General features: G+C 39.3%; 1 protein-coding gene across 2 annotated transcripts in view; it reads left to right on the forward strand.

Moving 5' to 3' along the window:
• Nucleotides 1-25744, forward strand: part of LOC122539345 (protocadherin Fat 4) — a 375046-nt gene that overhangs the window by 86419 nt on the left and 262883 nt on the right. The window lies entirely within an intron of this gene.

A 25744-nucleotide genomic window follows, 5' to 3' on the forward strand; every position in this document is an offset into this window, starting at 1 on the left:
TTGGTGCCAATGTGCACCACGACTTCTGGCTGCACACCCTCCCCCTTAAGGATTCTGAAGATACGGTCCGAGACGTCTCGGACCCTGGCACCCGGGAGGCAACAAACCATCTGAGAGTCTCGCCCATGTCCACAGAACCACCTGTCTGTCCCTCTAACTATAGAGTCTCCTATAACTAGCGCTCTCCACCTCTCCCCCTTTCCCTTCTGGGCCTCAGAGCCGGACCTCGTGCCAGAGACCGGGTCACTGCAGCTTACCCCTGCTAGGCCGTTCCCCCCCAACAGTATCCAAAGGGGTATACTTATTGTTGAGGGGAACGACCAGAGGGGATCCCTGCACTGCCTGCGTCCTCCCCTTCCCACCTCTAACTGTTACCCAGCTACCTCTGTTCTCTGGCGTAACTATTTACCAGGTGACTGGTAGGAAGAACATTGAAAGACAATATAAAATAGCAGGTACAATTCTAAAGGGGGCGCAGGAGCAGAGGAACCTGGGCGTTTATCTGTAGAGATCACTGAAGTTGGCAGGACAGGTCAAGAGCAGTTAATAAAGCAGACCGTTTCCTCAGCTTTATTAACAGGGGCATAGAGTACAAGAGCAAGAAGAAAATCTTAAACATGTATAAAACACATGAGACCTCACCTGGAGTATCAAGTACAGTTCTGGGTATCTATTATATGAAATATCTGAACGCATTGGAGAGAGTGCAGAAGTGAGTTACAAGGTTGGTTTTAGGGATGGGAATCTTCAATTATGAGGATTGATTGAAGAGGTTTTCCTTAGAGAGAAGAAGGCAAAGAGGAGATCTAATAGAGGATCTCAAAACCTTGAGCATGCTTGATAGAATAGGCAGTAGGCAGAAACTGTTCTCACTTGTAAAGGGATCAGGAACAAGACGCATGAATATAAAGTGATTTGCAAAAGGTGCAAATGTGATACGGAAATAGTGTATGGAGTGCACTCACTGGAAGTGGAGTGGAGATAGATTCAATTGAGGCATTCAAGAGGCCATTGGATAATTATTTGGATAGAAATGGTAGGCAGGGATATAGGGAATAAGCAGGAGATTGGCATTAGGTAATGATGCTTATTCAATGAGCTGGTCTCGATCCAAATATTCTCCTTTGTGCTGTAAGACTTCTGCGATGATTTATTTTCTCACAGGCTGCCAATTCCAAAATGAAGTGTAAAATTAATCTGGGCACAGAGAAGTTGAAGACATCTCAAATTATAAACAGAGCATAACCTTTGACCATTGTTAACAAGGGAGTTGGGATTCTTTTTGTAATAATTTTACATTTTCTAAAATGCAACTGCTTCAGATTTCAGTCAGAGACACAAAGTAATTTGGAAGAATTTGATGGTTCAAGGTGAAAGGGGGAAGTGGATGGCATAGATATGTTCCTGAAGTGGGTCTTCCTAATCAGTGTACTGTGCTTAATTACTGTGGGCTTGTGCAAGTTACAATATGTGTAAAACAGGGTGATCGGTGTGATTAATATCAACCAAAATTAGGATGAATCAAGAGCTTAGTGGCTTTAGAATTAAATTGAGATTTGGATATGTGAGGAAAGTAAGTAGAAGTATTTACAATTTTATTTTATAATCAGCTTGTGCCTCTTGTATTCCAAGTTTGAAAACATCTCACAGTGGTGCTGGTGTATTTGTCTTAGCAAACCGGTCATTCTGAAATGTTGAACAAGCTGAATGTTATGAGGGATGAGATGCAACACTGATGTCATGATTGGCCGAGAAGCCAGCAGAACTCATCCAGTGCTGATTTCAAATGCAAAATACAAAGTTCCCTCCAGCGTGAAGGAAATGCACAGCATTGTTTTCTTGCCAAACCTTCCGATTCCCAGTCCCCTTGTGTGCTGCCATGTTTTTCTCCCCTGCAGAAATCATGGTTCCTTTGGTCCTCAAGGCTTTCTGTGGTAATATGGCAGTATCTTCCCATCGTTGAGAACCAGTTAATTACTTACCTTGCTGTTCCCTACAGTCCCTTTGCCTGTCTGTACTTCTTGCCAAAGAGTCTTAAAAGAGCAGAGAAAATTTATTTTTTTAAAATGGCATAAAATAAATTCTGTCTTCAGTCTTCCAAATATTCTTTGTCACGTGCTTTCCTCAATGAGTTGTTACATGAATTCATTATGCATTAACAATTAGAGGTTTATTAATGCAGACATCATATTGAGTCATATGTTATTGTAATTTATAAGTAGCCTCCTGTTGTTGTGCTAATGGCATATAATAATTGGAAACAAGTTGCTTGCCTCAGAGGACAGCCCTCCAATAAATAGCGAAGTATAAATTAAAAAGCCTGACAAACAGAAACTAATATTAAAAAAAACTTCCAAAATCTCAAATGTTGGTTATAAACTAGATGAAATGCATTTTATGACCAGACTAACAGACTTCAAATTCAAGTTGAATTTGAATTGAAAAGCAATTTGAATATCAGTTGCAAACAACAACCATGCATCTGGAAGGTATATTAACTTTGAGCATCATCCTGAGATTAAGCCATAAATAGAGCTACAAGACCCTGGAGCACATAAACAACAAGATGTTCCAGCAGTGGATTTTAAGAGGAGTAGAACAAGTTGTTTAAAGTGCCATTAATACAGAGCAATCAGCTTGAAACTTACATACCAGAGACACCTACAAATTCCAGCAGACTGGTTTGAATTATAGACCCAGAAACACAAATGGTTTGAATCCAAGACAAGCAAAGGCCACAAAAAAGATCAGTTCAATCCAATTCAAAAAAAAGTAAGAACAAAATGTGAATAGATTTACAAAGACAGCAAAACTTGATAGTCAGATAGTTCCACAGAGCCAACATCTGACAAAGGTTTGCAGCAATGAAAATATTATTGCTCTGCTAATACCACATACCACAAGAAAACAAAGAAGTTTCCAATTTCAGTCAGTTTTGATAAAGTCTGTGAAGAACGCAATTTTATATATACGTGATCCCAATGCAGAGAGAACAGTTTGGTGACAGAATATGTCCGCTGATCCATCAGACTAGCTGCACACTGACAATTAACTGGCCTCCTGCTCAATTTGCCAGTCCTAATCCGTCATTGATTTCGAACCCTGAAAGAACTCAAGAATCAGCAATGTGTTGTAAATAAACCTCTGCCATAGAATGTACACCTTGTAGGGAAGCATCAATCAAAGACTACATAAAATGTGAAAGTGAGGACTGCAGATACTGGGGATTAGAGTTGAGAGTGTGGTGCTGGAAAAGCACAACAGGTCAGGCAACATTCGAGCAGCAGGAAAATTGATGTTTGGGGCAAACGTCCTTCATCAGGAATCAAAGACTACAGTCTCTTGCTCAACATCAGCAAAATGAATGAGCTGGTCATTGACTTCAGGAAGCAGAGTACAGGACTCATCCTTGCCTGTATCAGTGCTGCTGAGGTGGAGGTGGTCGAGAGCTTCAAGTTCCAAGGAGTAAATTTCACCAACAATTTGTGTGGTCCAACCATGATAACTCTCCACTCAAAAAAGCACACCAACACTTCTACTTACTCAGAAGGCTAAGGAAATTCAGCATGCCCATAATGACTCTTACCAATTTTTATAGATGAACCGCAGAAACTGAGCGATCTGAATGTGTCACAGCTTGGTATGGCAACAGCTCTCCCCAAGACAACAAGAAATTACAGAGTTGTGAATGCACCAAGCAATCATGTAAAGCAATGTTCCTTCAATTAACCATGTTTACACTTCCCACTGCATTGGGAAAGCAGCCAACATAATCAAAGGCCCCTCCGACCCCAGTTATACTCTTCCACTCTTGTCCATTGGGTAGAAGTCTACAAAGGTTTGAAAACACATACTAACAGATATAAAAACAGCTTCTTCCCTACAGACTTATGAATGGACCTCTTATGTATTAGAATTGATCTTTCTTGGCACTTTCTCTGTAGCTGTTATACGATATTCTGCTTCCTATTCTATTACCCCTGATGTATTTATGCAAGGTATGATTTGTTTGGATAGCATGTAAAACTATACTTTTCACTGTATCTTGGTACATGTGACAATAATAAATCAAATCGAAAATCAAATCAGATCACTTTCAAGGGAATTGCATATATAGATTTTTCCTTTAATTATTTTAACCTGGTCAACTGTACATGTTTAATGCAGTTTAGCAGTGGGAAAGCATGTACCCAATCCATGCAAACATTGGCATCAATTTGCATCTTGGTATTAACCATGTTTTATGTATTACAGTTCATGCCTCTCTATTTTAATGTGAGCTATGCTGAATCTAGTTCAAATAAGCACCCAGGCTAATTTCTGTATGATATACAATATAATATATAATCTCTGTATATATAATCTGAATTGAGCTTTTTTCAAGATGTTTTGCATTGAACTCAACAATTTATTCAACGGCAAATATCTTACATGAACCCTGTGAGAAATGGTTAGAATATGTGAATTTGTGTATGCCAAGCAGTGACAGTACTACAGGATCATGGCTGCTTTGCCACACTCAAGATTAAGATTTTTTGAAAGATCTTATTGGTAGATGCTACAGAGAGATGAGAATGTCCCCATAAGGAAGCAAAAACTTTGCCATGACTGTGACCTCTATCTCCACGCTAAATCATCATCCTGCCAGGGTTTATGTTTGGTAATTAGGTGACTATTTGGGACTTGCAAAGTTTTTCTGGGGTCTATTAAACCAGACCTCAGCAAGGATAAGGAGAAATTGAATCACGTGGCAGCATTTCTGTGCATATTTACCGTCATTAAGCACCTTCCGCTGTGAAGTATCTGAAAATATTCTGGAGTGTTTTAGTGCCTTTACAAAATAGTATTATCTTATCTGCACAGGGATAGCAGAGGTGTAACGGACTTATTCACACAAAGGCTGTGAAAAGGAACGGGTTCAACAGTGACAGTAGAGGGATGGAGTTTTGGTGACCAGCAGCATAAAATTGGAGGAGGGTAACTCCTAATTGGCTGCTGCTGTGCTCACCATTCAATTAAAGGCAGTTGATGGGCTCCTGCTGCTGCTTGTCCAGTCATGGGCTGACAGATCTAGGACTTTGGCAGCCCTCACAAGGAGAGCTAGGGACTTTTAAGGCCACAAGAGCATCAATATGCAAGAACCTTGCTGGCCAACACGGAGAGGCTGTACTGAAGACAACCTAAATCTAATGCTGACATTAGAATGTTGTGGCCTTTCATCCATCTGAATCCTCATTTGGGCAAAGGTCTTTAGCTCTTACAGTACTTTCCTATTTGGCTCTCATGAGCTGGTGGTCTCTGCACAAGACAGAGATCACTGTGCCAAAAGGAAAATTCTAACAATACCAGAATAATTGCTCCTAACTGGGGCCTTGACTGCTCAGAATGGCTGCTTTCCTCTGTGCAGTGGACTGCCTATTCTCTTACTAGCAAAGGTTTCTCATTAGCAATAAAGCATTGGGACCCATCCCAAAACAGTTCTCTGCTATTTTCCTGACCCAACGTCTAACTCCAACCCTATCTGCGTATGTCAGCGGAATGAGATGGAGCTGAGGCTATGGAAAGAGTTAACTTTGCACAAGGCCCATTGTCAACCAGACCATTCTGTGCAACTTGACAATGACAGGAGACTTTCAGGCAGAGCAGCTAATGTAGCCGCCAGCCAGGTGTGCATACCAATTCAGTACTATCCTGTGTGCCCATTCATCAGGGTCCTCATTTGTGTCTTTTGCAGCTGCTTGCACCTGCAATCTCACCTCTGGAAGGTTAACAAGATCACAACATCCCTTAAACAGGTCTGCCTACAACTCGCTTGCTACCCAGAAGGCTCACTACAATAGTCACCACCAAGGTGGCTCGAATGTCAAATTGAAGACTGCAAGTGTCAGATCAAATAATGGGGCATCTTTGTCAGTACAGTGCTATTGCTCTCTCTTTGGGTTAAAAATAGCACAAAGACAAAATGTATGAGTAGAAGACTGGTTTATTGAGTGGAAAATAGAATCCTTAGAATAGTGTGGAAGCAGACCATTCGGTTCATCGAGTTTACAGTGACCCTCCAAAGAGCATCCCAGCCAGACTCACGTCCCCACCCTATAATCCTGCATTTCCCATGACTAACTTGCATAGCCTACACAACCCTGGAGACGATGGTGCAATTTAGCATGGCCAGTCCACCTAACCTGCACATCTTTGGACTGTAGGAGGAAACCGGAGAATCCCAAGGAAATCTGTGAAGACACGGGGAAAATGTGCAATCTCCACACAGGCAGTCACTTGGAGGGGGAGTCAAAGCCAGTCCCTGGTGCTAAGAGGCAGCAATGCTAATCACTGAGCCACGATGCCACCCTCTGATGAGAGAATGCAATACAGCACCAACATTTCACTATCATTGTGCATCCACAACAATTCCAACATCAATATCTGGAGAGTCAACATGGCTATTGGAAACATATTTGGGAATGAGACATGACTTTGTAGTGGTAGTGGATCAGAGATTCACATCTAGCATCGTGTTAGATGAATAATATTAGAAAGCTATTGTGTCTAATGTCAGTAGGCTAACAGCATCATTCTGCATTTACCACATCAAATAATAGGCATGTTTGAATATTATGGTAGGACAAAGTTGAATACGCTGAACATTTGTCTTGTTTGTTGGTATAATGCTGACAATTGCATTGATACTGTTAAGTACTGAATGTCTGGTGCTGTGTAGAAATTTAGGAATGTTCTATTGGGTTTTACCACAGTTAAAGAAAGCATTCATAGGAAACCTGTACACCTCTGAAGAGATCCTTGGAATGGTATCACAGCAGCCGTGTTGTAAATGGAACTATATTAAAGGCAAAGATTCATATCATATCACAGTATCTCATTGAATAAAATAACACTGAACAAAATTAATATTTGCATGCAGGTATGTGAGTAATAGGATATCACAGCATATGTTCTTTCTTAAGGCTTTTACTTAGGAAATACAGCTCCTGGTCAGAATTTGTTAGTCAGTTATTTAATTGGAATTTAAAATACCGAATATCTTGGATTTCATGGTTAGTAGTGAAGTAATGACACTTGTTGTTGATTTTGATAAAGTTGCCTGCAAAGATCCAGCTTTTTCTGTGGCACAAATTTCCTCTTTCCCAACATCAGCTTCAATCAGGCACAAGGTCAAGGGGAACTCCAGGCATCCAGCAACTTTAATCAAATACAGTGAGCAGCCAATCACATTGCAATATTCTCACAGGCAACAAATCAGGAAGAAAAAGATTCAACACACATATTTGATTAAAGTAGCAATTAAAATATCACATTTTCTTCAAATAAAGTTTTCTTTCTTACTGGAAAGATGTCATAGTCTTCAACTATAAAATTAGTTTTTCAAAGCAGTTGAGGTTTTCAAGTAATAAAACAGTTAAAAACAGTTACATCTCATTCAACAAGTTACAACTTTTTTTCAAGAGTTTTTACAATGAAGCTGATAATGTAAAAGCCAAATTCTCATCAGCTCAAAACTTACTACTAATTATCGGCTTTGGGGACTTCAAGAGTACACCCTTTTGGAAAACATAAAATCACTGATGGTAACTTCAGGATTTTGGCATCAAACTGAAAAACATATGTGGATTCTAAAGGTTGCTATCATGTTCCAGAGGGATAACGATGGCAAGCAAATTTCAGACTGCTCTGTTTCCTTCATTGAACCCATCTTACCATTTATTCTTGTTTGCTTTTGATCCAAATGCTGTAAATTCACCTCGGTTGATAATGCAAAACGGACTGTAGTACATTGGCAGCCTGTATTATTCTGTCTTGGTTTTTATCCCTTTAAAGACTGAAGAGAATCAATGCTCAAAACAAATTTCATCCTGAAGCTGCCTTCTACCAACTTTCCTATCATATAAACCATTTTAGTATTTTTAATATTATTACCTTACTTATCTCTGATCTGTCACTGCTTTGGTGCCCAATTTTCTTTATTTTGTGTCAGCATATATGAGTGACTTCGCCACCTAATTAATGACCACCCTTCACCCCTATTACAATCATGCCCTATCCACCATCAGTTTGGTATGACAGTAGTAAAACAAAAATTGTTTTAGGAAATCCAAGGGAGATGAACTAGCTCACACCAGGAATCCAGAACAGACTGACAGTGCATGAGCAGCTAATTTTTCACCATGCTGGTTTTTATTTTCGATTGATTTAGAAAATATGGCTCAATAATTTTTAAATTCAAACTAAGTAGAAGTGACAGTGAGGTGACAAAAAGCATCTTTCAAACATTTATAGTATCATTCGGTGAACCTCGGAGGAAAGATGATTGGACAGGATTTGCTATGAGCCTGTTTCACGTTGATGACGAAAATCAATTTAATCCCCAAATTTTTAAACCATCTCATTCTTTTATATAATGGAGCTCTAAATTAGATGGCAGCATGACAACATAATTTAAATTCTAAGTTTAGCTAGTTAATTAATTATTGTAAACTCTAATGAGATTGTACTTTTAACCATGTTTGTTTTCTTAATGTCATATTAATCCAAGGAGAATATCTTTATATTTTTTATTAACAAACTAAAGGAAATGTGTGAAACAAAGGTCCATATTGCCCACTAGAGTTTATAACAATTCCAAGATCTGAGTTTTCTCTATTTAACTGCCAGTTACAGGCTTAGGAAGCTACTTTCTTAAATCTCCTATTCAGCACAGTATGCAATTAACTAGCAATGAATAATCATTCAGTCTATTGCACTGCTAACTTGGTGATTATACATAACATTTTATGAAAACCTGCAAGGTAAAGAGTGTACCAGTTAGAGCTCATATCTGAGATTGATAGATATTCCACATTACTCTTCAGCTTCTGTTAACCCATCACCATGTATTTACTGTACTCAATTTCTTCATAGTTTCCTTCATTCTTCGATGTTTTATTCCCAACAAGTCTCTAAATATCTTATAACTGGGATCATTTCCTAAGCACACTTCTTACCTTTGGGCCTTAAGAGCTCAGGGCTGGAATATATTTAGTATAGACTGTTCCAGTTTACACTATCAGATCTAACTCTATTCGTTAAAGCATTTTGTGAGAACTATTCTTCAGCCACCACTTCCGTGTTATTCTGAAGGGTAAGGGCAACCCTAACCATAGAATCTCTGCATTGTGGAAACAGGCCATTTGGCCTGTTACATCAAGTACACACTGACCTTCCGACGAGCATCCCACCCAGACCCATCCCCCTACTCTATCCCTGTAACCCTGCATTTCCCATGGCTAATCTACCTAGCCTGCACATCCCTGGACATTATAGGAAATTTAGCATGGCCAATCCACCTGTCCTGCACATCTTTGGACCGTGAGAGGAAACTGGAGCACTCGGAGGAAACCTACGCAGACACAGGGAGATTGTGCAAACTCCACACAGATACCCAGGGATGGGATCGGACCAGGATTCCTGGTGCTATGAGATAGCAGTGCTAACCACTGAGCTACAGTGCAGCCCCAAAACTCAATTTCACCTCAGACAAGATTTGAAACCACAATGCTTGGCTGAAGAAGCCAGTGTCTTAGTCATTAGGCCATTGGAGCCATTGAACATTCAGTGTTTGTACCACGCATCTTCACTACCATTACTAAATGTGATGACTTTATGGATCCTTAATTTAAAAGATTGAGACATCATAACTTTGCCTTTTTCATCACTCTTTACTGCTCCCAGTTTCTGTCTATTATTCTTTACAATTATTCCTCTTTATTCACAGGCCTTCAACTAGCTCAGCTTGTGGCACACACCTTCTGTTTCTTTATCTACTGTTGAATACACCTGCTGATACAATTCAGTCTGCTCTCTCCATCACTTTCCAGCAGCAATAATGACTAACTGTTATGTGATTTGTCCTTCTACTTAGACTGCCAGCATCAATCCTCTCACCATCTGGTATGCTGTCTGTAACATCCCATCTAACATTATCAAATATGCCATTTTCACAAAGCTCCACATTGACTTCAGCTGTCCCTCTGGTGATAGTCCAGTCCCTGATTGCCAGTCTCCTCACTTTAGCCCTTCACAAATTGTATTTCATTAAAATCTCCATCTACGTCTTCTGCAGTTATATCCTCCTTCCTCACTGTTTCTGTGCTCTCCAACCTCAAGGGCTCTCTATCGCTGTGTGCATCAGTTTCAGTCTGCTTCTATACCTCTTGGACATTTTGGACCGAAGGGTCTGTTTCCTTGCTGTATGACTCTATCTACATGTCCTTCCTCCTCCTTAACTCTGTTTCCTCCTTGCACCCTCAACTCCTCATTTCTGGTTTCCTTTACATTACTAGTTCCTGCTATATTGTGTCACGCTTTCTCCGAAACGTTGTATGCCTTGTTAACTATTGACTTTCTCTCTTGAGTCAAATCTTGTTGATCGAACCTTCCCTCCAGTTGTCTCTGATTCCCTATCACCAGTGACTTTTGCTTTGCCTCTGCGAGGTTACTTGTGATACTTTATTACTTAAACTGGATTAAGTATGCTCAAATTACTTTAACAAATGACTGCTCAGATACCGTAGAGTATTTATGGAAATATAGTTTGAGAAACAATTTTGATGTTCCCTACAGTGCAAAGTAAATAGAATGTACAAGAAATGGAAAATGTATAATTAAATCTTTGCATGTGTCAGGCAGTTCAGACACTACTAAAAGTCCTTTGGAAGTCTGGAAAACAGAAAGGTGCCAGAGGTTTGGATTTGCGCCTAAAATCAATATTTGCGCTTTCCCCATCGTAACTAATTCTCCTTAACTGATGTCGAAGGAAAGAAAGCTCTTTGTGGTCTTGGACTTTGTTTGTGCTTTTCTTCTGAATATCGTTGTGATGATGAAACTACTTTGCATGTGCTGCAATGCAGTTTTTGAAATTAAAAACATGAGTAAAACTGACTTTAAGGATCTTGAAACAAAATTCCATTGTGATTGAAGTCACATTGATGTTTTGAGGTAGATTATCTCTGTTAGGATTGTTTTAACTGTTTTCATAGTTTTAAATGATATGTAAGAAAGCTGAAAGAAGAGTAGATCAATGGTCTGCCTAAACTTGCTCAGCCATTCATTGTGATTGCTATTGACCTTCAATCTAACTGCATATTCTCACATTGTCCCATATCCTGTAATACCTTTGGATAACACAAAGTTACCAACTCAAATTTAAAATTTATAATTGATCTAGTATTAGTTGTCATTTGTGAAAGAGAGTTCAAGCTCGTATCACTTTGTGTTTGGAAGTGACTCCTAATTCCATCTTAAAAAATCTGGCTGCATTCTATCGCTTGAATTATCGACGTCCGAACCAAGGGAAGTAGTTTCTCTTGATCTGCCCGATCTGTTCTCCTTAATGTAGCAATTGTAATGATGTCAGCCAAATGGACCTCACAGAATCAGTGTTCCCTGATTTGGGCGATTAATCCGGGAGCCCTTAGCTCACAGATATAAACAGGAGTGTCAGAGGTTCTGTTCACCCTGAGAGCTGGTTCTAAGGGAACTGGATCAGTGTCAAGGATTTTTAAAATGTTAATAAAGGGTGACTTGGTGACAGCATGTCTGTCTCTGTAGGGTTATTTCACTTAATGCCTTGCAATCTTTAATCAGGTCACTCCCATAACTTTCTAAATCCCATGGAATGGTTTGTATTAGCATGCTACATAATTTAACAGTTACAATCCAGGTATAATTCTAATAATCCAAAAGTGCTGCATCTGCATTGACAATGGCATTCCTAAGGTGCTGCGTTCAGAGCCATTGGATGTTTGGTATGATTTCCACTCCAGGTGTTCTGGTCCTCAAGATACAAGTAGCAAAATTTGATTTAAATTTTTGATTATTTACTAAGTACACCTGCCTGTTATATTTTAATGACTTGTGAACCAAGGTCTCCAATGTTTCTAGGTTTTCAGAAATTAGAAAGTACCTTGTTAAATGCTTTTTACATCAAGTGGATGATCTCTTATTTGCCTACCTTTAAGGTCATTCATTAAATTAAATATTGCCTTGCAGTTTTACACTTCCTTCCATATTGTTTGCAGTCTTCATCAACTTTGGATACAGTTTCAGTAGTTACAATACAATTTCAATAGGTCTAAATTCTTTGATAATGTAGCATGATTCAAAACATTTCAGTCAATAAACATTACTGCTACTAAACAGAAGATTCTGGTTGAGTTCTGTGGACTGCTATGGCTTGTTTACACTGGCTAAGATCAACAAAGCAGCATGCAGATAGGGACATGTCAATGGTATTGAGCTGTCTGTACCAAAGCTCAGGTATGCGGAGTTGACATTTCTGAATCCAGTTAACCACACAGTATGTTTCTAGGCTAGCTGATGTGTTGGAGAGTTTAAGGAAAGAAGAGTGAGTCAGTTCGAGATGTTGGCACTGAAATCACAGCAGCCAGTGACAGAATGGTATTGGGAGAGGTTGACATACTTGCCAAGCCACTTTGTTGAGGAATGATGAAAGAGAGGGAAATGAAATTAAAAACAGCATTTTAAACCAAAAAACAACTGCAAAATGTTCATAAGGTAGCTTTTTTTTTCTGTTACTTCCTGGCCTTTCTATAGTGGAATTTCATGAGTCAGCTATATAGTCACATATGATGTAAATTTGCAGCTGGAGCAGAAAATGGGTCTTTGCTGTGGTAATGAGAACCCTCCTTCAACTCAGTTTGTTGGAAAATGTCTTTGCGTGTTCTCATGAATCATTTTCGATGTCAGCATGTTCAGAACTGTGGCTGCTTTCATTTTTGAGCAATGACTGATTTCTGAAAGAATATACTAAATAGATCATGAGTGAGTGCAGATGATATTTCACGATTTCTGCAGATTATTTTGAAAATTTACACTTCATAGAAAGTGGCAACAAACAATTAGCATGTCAGTACATCTGAACAGTTTATTCAAGGTGGTCAAGAATAAGAACTCTCCTCTCCTCTATTTTAAATTAAAGTTCTTTCATTAGGTCCATCACAGTATCTAAGTGACTGGCTCATTACTGTAGATTAGACAGATAATGTGGTTGTCCACAGCATTTACCAGTGTCATTCTGTAACTGGCCACTAAATAGTGGACAAGAAGAGTTACTGTCCCACTACTTTTGTCCATTTGAAGAAACTGCAAGGTTTCTACTTGCCATTTTCTCTACATAACATGGATAAAATTGGACGCTTATTGTAGGGAAAAGCTGTGCCATTGGGAGCAGGCTAAGAAATGGAAGTGGTTGGGTGTTGTGTATTGGAGAATCAAGGAGGACTAAAATACTTCTTGTCGGTCTGACTCCCTTCAATTCAGACAAGAGCAGAGAAACTAGAGAGCAGCTTTCGCACCTGGAGATCAGTCAAGATCTTTAAGTGGCCAATTAATGGGCACTTCCCAATGGAAAAAGCTGGCAGACACCCTGGAGGTTTGTAAGTGGCCCTCCTGGTTAGACACCGTAGAGTCCATAAAAGGGTCTATCGTAGCAATGACTGACCTTTCAAGAATGTCTGGGCTGCTCTCTTGTCCCAACTATAACCCCGTCCTCTTTCCTGGACTGCCTGACTGGTCTCAGCAATCCTCACATCACACTTTATTGCCTTTTTGCATGTGCCTGTTGCTTGCAGTGAGAGCAGTGCCACATCCCACTCCCGTTTAGACCACTGGGACTGGGGAGCTGCATTCATGTTCGGAACTCTCTGATTGACTGGCATCTCTTGGTGGAAAGATCTCTGTCCTTTAGGAACAGAAACCCCAATGCATATAATTCCATCAATTGATTGAGAAAATGACTGTGGTGGATTGCCCCAATTTTCTGGTCAGTGGTCAAGGCTGCCACGATGGCCATTAACTTCAGTCCAACGAGCGAAACAAGATGCTCCAGAACTATAGTGAAATACACTGTGCTTTCCCCACTACTCATACTTCTACTGAACGGTTATTCTTCCTATAAACTTTAGGCACAAGTAATTACAGTCGTCTTTAAAATTAGAAACTGAAGAATAATAGAGGAGCTAATATTGTAAGACCAGCCTAGCTAGATATGAATATGAGTCATAATCTGGCAAGGATATACCTTTAATATTGAATCTTAATAGATCAAAAGTATCTCATTTATGTCTGTGATTTAAAACTTGTAGAAATAATGAGCCAGTATTAAAGTTCAAAGATTTATTTCTGATTTTTGAAGACCTTGTACATACCTAAGAAATGACCTAAAGGCGGTCTGCAGACTAAGGGCTTTTTAAGTGCTAAATTTGCACAGAAGAGGATTTTAGTAGCTTCATTGAGATGTGGTACTGGTTGGAACAATGAGCTAATTTATTGCCAACTGGAGGCACTACTTTACCACCCCAGCTTGGTGTTCTTGTAATAGTTTTACACTACTGCTGATCAGATTTCCATACAACCTTGTAAAAAAAGTGCCTCTATAAATGTCATTTCCCAGCACAAATAATTCTGCTTACACTGTGTTAAATGCTCTTAGAATACAGAATCTTCATTGTGTTTGCAGATTTCTGCTTTTGCACATTAATAGTAAGCTTTTTTTTGCTTTTATTTCACTGAAATATATCATGTCGTTCTTCAATGTTTCCTTCGTTTCCGTATGTATTCTGAGGCTTACTGAGGAGCATGCATCGAAAGGACTGAAAACAAAATCACAGTTCGGAACTACAGTCTCAAAATGCTTGTTGCTGTATTATGTTTGTGAGGTTGAAAACTGGATTTTATAATCTGGTGCAGGAATTTTCGATTATTTTCTGATATCCTTACCAGTGTCTCCTATGAACTACAACAATTAACATCATGTAAAGCGATGATGCTGTGAGGGAGCCGTTATCCACCAAACCTTTGTGTAAATTAAGAAAAGGAAAGTCAACTCTACAGGTTGAGGGATTGCCATGGGAAATTAACTAGGGGACGGTGCTTTCTGTTTAATTACAAAAAGTGGAAAGCCTCAATAGCACCTCCTTTTTCAGTAATGCTGAGGTTCTGCACTACTAATTGATTATTTATAAACCTGGAAATGGCAATATTTGATGCAACAGCACTTTACATAATAACAAAATGTTATGTTAGTTACTACTAGTGTAATTAAATATGAATGAGATTTTGAGGTGGTTACTTCTGAGTTCTTAGAACTTCGGTCTGAGGAAGGGTCACTGGACCTGAAACGTTCACTTTGATTTATCTTCACAAATGCCGCCAGACCTGATGAACTCTTGCAACAACTTCTGTTTTTGTTTCTGATTTACAGCATCTGCAGTTCTTTCATTCTTTTTGCTTCCCTTTTCTTAAATTATTCAAAATAACGCCATATCGTGGTGATTAATGAAAGCTATTCATTGTTTTGTTACATTCTTACAGTAAAATACATATGATAATAAAATCAAATTCAGTAAAGGAGCTTGTTTCTGTCCTGGGAACACGGGGGAAAGAAATTAGCGTGGCATTGGCTCACAAGTTTAAAAGGGGTATAGAGCCCTGGATGGTGCCAGTCTGTGAATAGTGATCCTTTTTTTTCTGTTATAACCTCATGAATGAGGGCAACGTGTCACAGGCAAAAGTTGCCATACATAATTCATCATATCATGTGTCAGGAAGCATTAAGGTGTTTGAGTTTAGAAAGCTGCTGTTGCTTGTTACCTTCTAATGCAAGTAACTCGTGGTAAAGTTTACAGTATCTCCTTAGTAATAGGATTCTGTGACTTTTCAGGAATACAATTCCTTTTATTTTTAAAATAATAATTTTATTTAATGGTCATCAAGCCTGAACTGATTCACCCAGAAGCATAAACCAGAAAACAATGTTTTTAAAATAATCAAAGATTATACATGTAGCAGCTGCAGCCATTGATTGACAGAACAGTGTCCTTAAAGCAGGAGTCCTGCTGTTTTGAACTTGTTTTCTCTGCTGTCAGCAATGTATAGCAAGTGGTCTCTGCAGTGTGTCCAACAAACCTAAAGTGGGATAATAAAAGCTGTCTTGCCATTGAGCTGTTCTTTAGAAAGATTTGAAAGGGAACTGGAAAGCAGCTGTGATAGTGTTCACACAAACCTAGCATGGTGGTCTGTCAGCAGAAACAACAGGATACTAAATAACTGAGAAAATCATTAATATTTGCAATGCTAATTATTGTTATTGAAAAGTAAACTGGGGTCTTTCCACCATTTATTAATTTTTGAGACAGTGAATTGACACTGTATTTTCCTGAAACTATATCACAGAACCAAACAATATGCCAGTTATCACCAGGGACTGGACCTACAATTAAAGGAGGCAGAGTTCACGTCTTATAGATGTGTTTACTCACAAAGGCCACTGCCCCACAACTCAGGGGGCTGCCTCTTAAAATGGATACAGCTGTGGATTGGTGTGAGATTATACATGTCAGACATTGTTTGTAAAAAGCTATAAATTAATGAAGTGGCAGAGTTGGGAATTTCCTGCCCGTAGCATTACTGGAAATGTCTCAGAATACCTCCAGGGTTATAGTTTTTGTCCATAGCAGTAACAAGTTAATCTATGCCTTAGACAAACCATGGTTGTTTCTAAGCAGATTGTTGGAAAAGCACTGAAACTGCTGTAACTTCAGAGACATGAAAATGACATACATTCCTTTTTGTGATCGCAGGTCAATGAAAGGAAAATGAAACATAATGAGAACATAACTTTGAGAAAATGTCCTGTGTTCCAGGTTATAAGGCAGAAAATTCTGATTACAAACCGTGAGATATCAGAATATCAGTGACCTCTTATAACTTTCTGCCACTGACACTCAGCAAGAAAGATTTATACTAATTTGAAAAAAATGACAGTCCCACAAAGGTTTTCAAATCAAAATAGCATTCCCCATTTCAGTCTTTTTGCAACACAATGTATGATGCAACCATATTTTCAAATACCGTACTTGATTTTGAGTTTGATGCTTCAGATGATGCCAAAATAAAATTCTCGTACAGAAACAATTTCAGCGATTCTAACTTGTTATCAGATGTCCTTGGTCACCAGTCATAATGTGGCCACAGCCTGCCTTGATTTCACTGCAGGACAACACAAAACTTTTAAGCACTAACCTCATTGTCACAGAATTTGATGGTTCATTACACCTACATTTCATACTCTATGTAGCCTGTAGAATTAATCCATTCAAGATTTCTTTTGTTTGTATGTAGTTTATCAGAAGGTTTAGTTCAGCACTGATAGAAGGTTGCACTTTAAGATGCCTGTTGGACTGATGGACCTCAGATGGATTGACTTGCTGTATCTGATTAAGACCAATGCAAGCAACCAGCAGCTGTGCTTTGTCACCCTGACTAAACCCAACATTTGAAAAATTAATTCAAGGAATGGTATCCTTTTTTGCAGGGTTGTGCAAGTTTTATGTCAAACTAATACTGTACAAATAAGATCAAAACGACCTCTCTCATCTGATACATTAACCTAGTTGAACAGATTTCCATCTGTTTTTGTTTATTTTTTTTCTCAACTTAATTTTTGCTTTGTTTTGGATTAATGTTGCTATCACAACAGTGGAAACTCCTGCACTTGAAAATCATGATTAGTCCAAAAGTGGTGATTAAAATCGCATGGCCAAGTCATTTACAGAATGGCTCTCTGCTTCACTCAAAGGATGCTTACAAAAGCTTTTCTTAGCCATCAGATTAGTGGTCTAAGGAACAGAACATTTGTCTACGGAAACATTAAGAAAATATTCATCAATGTATAGAGGGATGGTTAGCATCATATTCAATTCCATAACCAATACTTGCTTTGTATTGTAAGATTGGCCAGTCCAATTAACATAATGGACTAACTAAGACCAGGCTTGGTACAAATTATCCCTCAGAACAGTCATGCCATCATGTTGCTGAATTTACTGTAGATTTCCTTGCTATTAAGCTGGGTGGTAATTGAATAAATATATTAGAATAGAATAGAATCTTTGAGTGGAAGCAGGCCATTCAGAGGAATCTGGAGGAAAAAGTGGTTATTGCAAAAATAGCCCTTCACAACCAAATTCCTCTTTCCAATAAAGTGTCTAAACAGTGCCTTCTGCTTCAGTGCCATATGGGCATTAATAGTTTGAATATTGCACCCACAGAATTAAGTTTGTTCCTTATCTGTACCATATCCAATTTTAGATTTAGAATTACATGACAATTATAGTCAAAGAATAACTGCATGGGCCCATAGTCAATTTCCAGTTTTTGTTTGGTGGAGGCAAGCCATGTTTGGGCATGTGTAGTTTGCAGAGACAGCTGTCCATTGACATTGGAGACCCAGTGTCTGGAACCCAGAATTGAAGAGTAAACTAGGTAAGAACAGGTCTGTTGTCAGAGCCAAAGCCCTCCCTTTTGGAGAACTGAGATACTCCTTTGTGAATGATCTCAGGACACCTTGATGGTGGCGTCAGGGATCCTTGGGTGAAATGTGTAAGGTTATTTTTGGAGGTCAGTGTCGGGGAGCCTTGTGAAGAGTAGAGGGCACCCGGTGCCCTTTGGTTTGCTGTGGAGAAGATGCCTAGATATCTTGGATCAGTCCATTGATTCAAGACCTGTCAAGAAGTGTCAAGAGTGTAGATGTGTCAAAAGCCTTCAATCAATATGAAGAAGTATCAAGAAGTGTCAAGACCTTGCAAGCAGTGTCAAAGTAATCAAGAGCTGTGAAAATAGTTATGCATGAATTAGTGTTTCTTTATAAGAGTGTAGTCAGCTAAGTTGAACTTTAAGTAATAGACCTTTATCTATTTTCATCTGTGTACCTGGGTTCTTGTGGATACTGGGTGATTTGGGAAAAAAGGTGAACAGGAAAGGAAGATAGGTGGAAATGGGTACGATATTGACATGGTGCATGAGATAGGTTAAAAAGGCTGTATACGGTTTCATAGGGGATACACGGAGTCATAGTGAGGTGTGGTGTGAAGACTGGAGAAAAGCTTTGTATTTTATTCTTTTATTTTGATATTTGGCCATAGTGCAGGAGTCTAAAGCCTGATCTGTCATACAGCCTGCATCAGGAACTGGCAGCCTCCTTATCTCATAAAGGTTCTCCTGATCTGACTTCTAAACCAGCTTGACTTGCTGGGAAGTGCATAATGTCGATTTTTAAAATTTGGGAATTGATTCACATCTGTGCACTCGACGCAGGAACAAATGTTTGGGCCAAAGTATGTTAGAACAATACTGTATAGTAAGTGATCCAGATCATTCCTGACCGAGGGTTAAATTCACATCTCCCACTCATGCTTTGGACTGTTCGCATCCAGCTAAAAGTGCAGATGTCGTTCAGATGCTATTGGTAATAAATGGCTAACCATGCTCAGGGACCATGGGATGTACTGGTACAGAAAATTGGTAATTTTGTTCTTGTACAATAGTACAATCTTCTGAGTACGGGACAGAGTACCGAAATGTTAAAATGTATTTGATAGACTTATACTTCACCGGAGGAATGGTTGGTTTTCACTGCAGATGATACATATGCAAAACGTTTCTTTCCTAACACTGTTATCTATCATCTCCATGTGCAGAAGTTGACTCAGATGATTCAGAGCTCGGAGGTATGCGGTCAATCTGGCAAAAATATCCACAGTCAAATCAAGTGGTTCCTGTTTACATCAGAGAACTTAGAATGAAGCTACTGACAGCATCTACACTTAAATCTGAAATTGTGATGGGAGCCAGTGGAACTGTTAGCAAACAAAATCAAATCAAATTGTGGTTACATTTTGGTGAGGGTTTGGGTGCTGTGCAAACATAGCTCACCAATCTGTCTCTGCTTTTTTTTTCTTGTAAAGTGTAATTTTCTACTCATTATGTTGAATAGGAATTTTAGCAGCTATGGTGGTTATGTTCATTAAATTTACTTGTAAGTTCTAAAGCTTTGTTCTAACTTCAGCACACAAATGATTTGAAAAAATATGTCATTTTTATTGCGAACTAATTATTTCCAGAAATCTGCCAGGCTGTCTAAAGGATGCCACTTGCATCTGCAAGAATCTGCAAAAATACTGTTGTCTTACTTCTTGAATATTATTTGGAGTTGTATTGTTTGGAGGGTTTGTGGCTTCAATATATGTTTGAAGCATTTCTGCCACCACTTATTTACCAGTATTTTGCCAATGACTGCACTTTATTTTTGGATAAGTGACTGGGAGGAATAGTTTGTGTTTCTGATGGGGCGTTTTTTAGCCAACTGAAGTTTTAAAATTATATCAGGTTTGTAAACATGCCACTATTAACATGGTTTGACGATTAATTTGTACTGTATGAACATAGACAGATTTGCCAACAACAGTTCCAGTTAGCAAATTTTGCACAGTAAGAAGTTTCTTTTTCAAGCAATTTCTGAATTAAGGGAGCAAAGTGGGGAAAAAAGTATAGGGCAGGATCTTAGGTTTTTTATTTAAATGTGAATTGTGTGAGTCCATCCTGCACAGTTCCTGATATTCTTGGGATGCGGTAGAGAAGGGGAAATTTGGTGCCCAGTTTTTGTGGGTTGGGGCCTGAAGGTCCGCCTGGATGGAATGGTGCAGAGTACCAATACAGGAGGTCAAAACACCAGAGAATGATCTGAGGTTGCTACTTGGGCCAGTGCAGACGCAACCTCCTTGAAAAATGCACAGTACTATCGGAAGGAAGTAAATGACCTTCTCCATTCTGCCACCATATTCTCTTCGATATGTCACATTCTGTCTATCTCTGCAATTGTACCAACGTCCCATCAAGGCCCATGTTTTACCTCGCTCACTACTGCCTATAGTGTTTTAATTCACTTGCTGTTACCCTCCCCAGCTCTCGACGGCACTAACCCTGTGTGTTATTGCACTACCTACTCACTCACTTGGGATACCTTTCCACCTGCATCAAAAGAAACAGCTGAACCACCAATTTTCAGCTCCATTAACACGTGTCACTCTCTTATTCCAGGAAGACAGTAGTTCCAATATGGCAGAAAGAGGGTGATGGGCTGCCTGACATTTATGTGGAGAGTAGCTTGGTCTGGCTGACTGACTGTGTCCTAGCCCCTGGCCTTGACTTCCTGAGCCAGGGACTCCTGAGTGAAGGCTATCTCCCTTTACTTGACTGAGGCCTGCTGGAAATCATAGCAAGCTTCCTGGCTTTGTGTTTGTGTTAGACAGCATGGACATGCAGCCCTGTGAGTCTGGTATCTCTAGCTGAGGGAGCAGAGCACAAAATGTAAGGCAACACATCATGAGGCGGGAGTGCTGTGAGCATCCAAGCAGGCTCAGAATGAGTGAGCACAATGCCAGCAAATGAACAGGCTGGCGAAAGAGCCTGCTCCAGTCCTTGAGCAGGTTGCATGCCCCTGAACACACAGTGACCTTGCAGCATTTTTGCAACGATAATTGCTGGTCCAGCCCAACTGAAGTCTTGAAATGTAGAGGCATCCTGTAGGTGAATCGAAGAAGTGCCATGAGGATTCATAGAGGTTGGCACATGTTTAGATACCAATGTCCGTAGATGTAGGTTGCACTTAGTCAGTGCCCAAGGAGCGTGCCCGAGATGATGTGTGCAATGTCCAACAGGGAGGCACTTTGGTAGAAATAAGGAGCTGAAGTCTTCCCAACATCCATGTTGACAATTTTCAATGTCTTTGTCTTGCTTGTTCAGCATATATGGTAAGATAGGAAGCTGCATATTAATGAGGCAAGTTGTGGCATTAATAAGGCATTAAACAAGCAATAATTTACTCCTTAATTAGCATCTTGTTGCTGCTTAGTGCGCAACTTACTTTGCTTCTCAGCAAATGAACAAAAATGCAGTGTGTTGCTGTGCACATAGAAATAAGTCTCACCATAGCCCACATTGTTCAGTATTCTCTAAGGTTCCACCCATAATTTCTGATCTCTGAGATATCTGGCCTGATACCCCTCAACTGAGGATCACTGGGAAATGAATTTTGCATCAGCCTTCAAGTCTTAAAGGGGAAATATTCCTGCAACAGATTTGTTGTTACTTTTGTTTCATACAGATATTTGAATTTCGCTGCTTTTCTGGTAAAGATCATCAGCAGATGTTGCTTTCCTGTTGGAAAATATGAATAGATCACATTTTCTCTTCAGGTTTCCATGGTGATTGAAGAGGTTTTAACTTGAGTTGAACACCTCAGTGAGGTTTTTCTTGATCTCCTGCAGGTGTAGGAGATTGCCATTATTAGTAATTAGTGTTTTCTTGCCACTGATAACTTGATCTGAGATTCGATTTGAAATTATCTGTCTACCTTCTTTTGTTTAGCTTGGGAACAGGCAAATTTGATGGTTGGGCATTTTGATGTTGTGAAGATGTTAAATGTTTCGAAATATATATTGTATATTAAACCTGTAGGGCGGCACGGTGGCACAGTGGTTAGCACTGCTGCCTCATAGCGCCAGGGACCTGGGTTCAATTCCTGCCTCGGGCAACTGTCTGTGTGGAGTTTGCACATTCTCCTTGTGTCTGCGTGGGTTTCCTCCGGGTGCTCTGGTTTCCTCCCACAGTCCAAAGATGTGCAGGTCAGGTGAATTAGCCATGCTAAATTGCCCCATAGTGTTAGGTGCATTAGTCAGGGGTAAATGTAGGGGAATGTGTCTGGGTGGGTTACTCTTTGGAGGGTCGGTGTGGACTTGTTAAGCCGAATGGCCTGTTTCCACACTGTCGGAAATCTAATCCAAATTAAGGGTCAAAATTTCATGGTGCAAATCAAGGATGCAAGTTTTCAGTTTGAAAATCTGCAGGTGGGATTTTCTGACCCAGGCAACAATTTTTGCCACAAGTATGTACATGATTGGTGTTCTTGATTACTTCAATAAGCAAATTAACTTTGAAAAGAACACCGTCCTGATTATTTTCTCTACAAAATGTGGACTCCAGGTAATACTGTGTGATGACATATTGTTTTAGGTTTGCTGTGAAGTCAGATTTGTGAATAATAAAAATAACCCACTGTTTGACACTTTGAACTATTTATTTAGCAAAAACAATAAAATATATTCATTCTTCCAACGTTCCTTGTCCAAACATCGGACAGTCTAGTATTGGTGTCCAATACGTTTCATAGCTCCAGTTTCTGAAAGTGGTGTATATGGCTGTTTCTTTTTCCCTTGTGTTGTCCTTAAGTGTTTTGTTCCTAAATGGTATCGACTTTGCTTATTCTTTTCTATATTTTAAATCCCTTTGTCTGTTCTTTCTTTTCTTAAAACTTTTATCTTTTTAGCATCTTTTTACACGTGGACTGCAGCAACTCAAGAAGTCACTTCAGCACCACCTGAACAAGGGTAATTAATGCTGGCCAGCCACATCCCATGGGTGAACTGAAAAAGAAACCCTTCCTGTTGTTTCTTTTCTACTTTCTTGTCTGTTTATGACATATGATCACATGTTTTATTTCTTTCCTGCCTGTTGCCTTCCACCTTCTCCCAATGGCTACAATCCCCTGGTGACTCAGAATGCTCTGCCATTTCAGCCACTCTGCACAGTGGCCTCTCTCAGTCCAAATATTTATGATTTTCTTTTCATTTATGTGGAGAAATAACTCAGACCGAATTGGCATCATAAAATGGTGAAACAAATATGTCAGCAAACAGCAAGTGATGGCTTTCAATAAATGATGATGAAAAGAGAATGATGAAGTTTATCGTACTTTCATTTGAAGAGACATAATAGAGTGTGAGGCAGCAACAAGTTAAAATAAAGAAATATGATAAACAGCAGGTAATGACCACAAGCATGAAAGAAAATAATTGAGAAAGAACAATGATACAGAAGCTTACAACCATAAAACTTGGAAATTAAGCTTTAAAGGAGGAAAATAAAAATAAAATGAAATGAGATCCATAATTTAAATAAAAGGTAAACTGACTAAAATGAGGACCTTCAAATATATTTAATGCCATGCTTAATAGATGAAATAAATTATTCTCTGTGTAAGTATACCTTGGTACACAATAGGTACTTTTAGATAGTAAATTAACATTGATGTATCATAGACAACTGGAAATTTTACTTTAAGTATTAACCATGATTACTTTGCCTGGAATGAAGGTGTTGGCTGCACATCCCCCTACACCCACCCCCAGTCCTGAAGAAGGGTTACATCCAAAACGTCGACTTCACCTCCTGATGCTGCCTGGCTTGCTGTGTTCTTCCAGCCTCCTGCTTGTCTACAGTGTATGAAATTTAGCTGAAGGCTTTTATAAAAGTTAAATAGTTCAGAAATAGCGTACCGTTGATCACAGGAACAACAAGCTAAATTAGGAAAAAAAAGGTTCAGGGTAAATCTAGCTCACTATGTGCTCTGAATATGTTTCTTGCATGCACAAATTTCACTTTCTGTTTTTTTTTCATATGTATGATGAGATTCATCTGACAGAAGATCGGTTATTTCTTTTCGTATAACTGTTTTAGAATTACTTGATCAAGCCAACTGAAATAATTCCTCCATTTGATTATTATTCCAAACTCCTGTCATTCAGGATCATCATTCACATTGCTTAATTACATGGTTGTACAATACCCCTGAGTGCCAGCATTATCAAGAGCAGAATTAGTTTCATGTTTGGTTTGAAATATTATCAGCATAAGATACTTTTCTTGAGATAAGATATACTTTTCTTAGAGCTTTTTGCTGAAAATTGTCTTAGTTGTCAGTAAATTGAGATAAGAGCCCTGTAAGTATTTGAATTCTTCTCAGTGAAATCCATATTTCTCTCCAATGAGTCTCATTACATGTTCTAGATGTCTTCAGTGTAAGATTAATTCAGCTCTGTCAAAGAAACCTGAAATTAATACCTTTTAGACTTATCATTTAGAGAATAAGGAATCTCAGTTATTAAACATGCAAAAGAAAATTGAATCAGTTACAAATCCATTAAATAGCTTTAAGTTAGGAAGAAAGATTAAAATTGGTTGTAGGTTGACAATGTGGTCACAAAAATAATGATTTTTGTTTTAACATACACCCCTTGCATGATAAGCTGCAGAATAAAACTTCCTTCACTAGAATCATAGAATTCTTGCAGTGTGGAAGCAGGCCATTCAGCCCATCGAATCCACACCAACGTCCGAAGAGCATCCAGCCGAGACCTATCCCCCCATCCAGCCCCCCTAACCCTCCATTTCCTGTGGCTAATCCACCTAGCGTAGACATCCCTGGACACTATGAGCTATTTCGCATGACCGATCCACCTAACTTGTACATTTTTGTACAAGGAAGTAACTGGCACACCCGGGGGAAGCCCACACAGAAATGGGGAGAATGTGCAAATTCCACACCGACAGTCACCCCTGGGTCCCTGCTGCTGTGATCGCCAGTGGTAACTGCAGCTGTTTCCAAAATTAACTCACTATTCATCTCATTAAGTATGAAAGTGAGATGTTGATCGCATTATTAAGCAAATGTGTGATGAATGAGACAATAGGTCCTGCCAGTGCATGGGCCTTCGGGTTTCCAAGGCCATCGAATTACATTGAAACCCCTACTGGATGAAAAGCTCACTTCGGATACTGCAAGTATATCTGCCCCTTACACTGTTGTACTCACCTTTAAAGTCCCAGGACATGACATTAAAGAAGACTGAGCTTGCTTCCAGCTTCCTGGAGAAAATACCTTCGATGAGCTGATAGAGAGAAGGTCGGTCCTCCTCTCTTCCCTGCTGACTGCAACAAGAGGCTACCCACAGACCCAGCCAGCAGAGATAACAGAATGGATTAATACTGTCTCCTC

Source organism: Chiloscyllium plagiosum, chromosome 32 (genome assembly GCF_004010195.1).
Source record: "Chiloscyllium plagiosum isolate BGI_BamShark_2017 chromosome 32, ASM401019v2, whole genome shotgun sequence".
Classification (NCBI taxonomy): Eukaryota; Metazoa; Chordata; class Chondrichthyes; order Orectolobiformes; family Hemiscylliidae; genus Chiloscyllium; species Chiloscyllium plagiosum.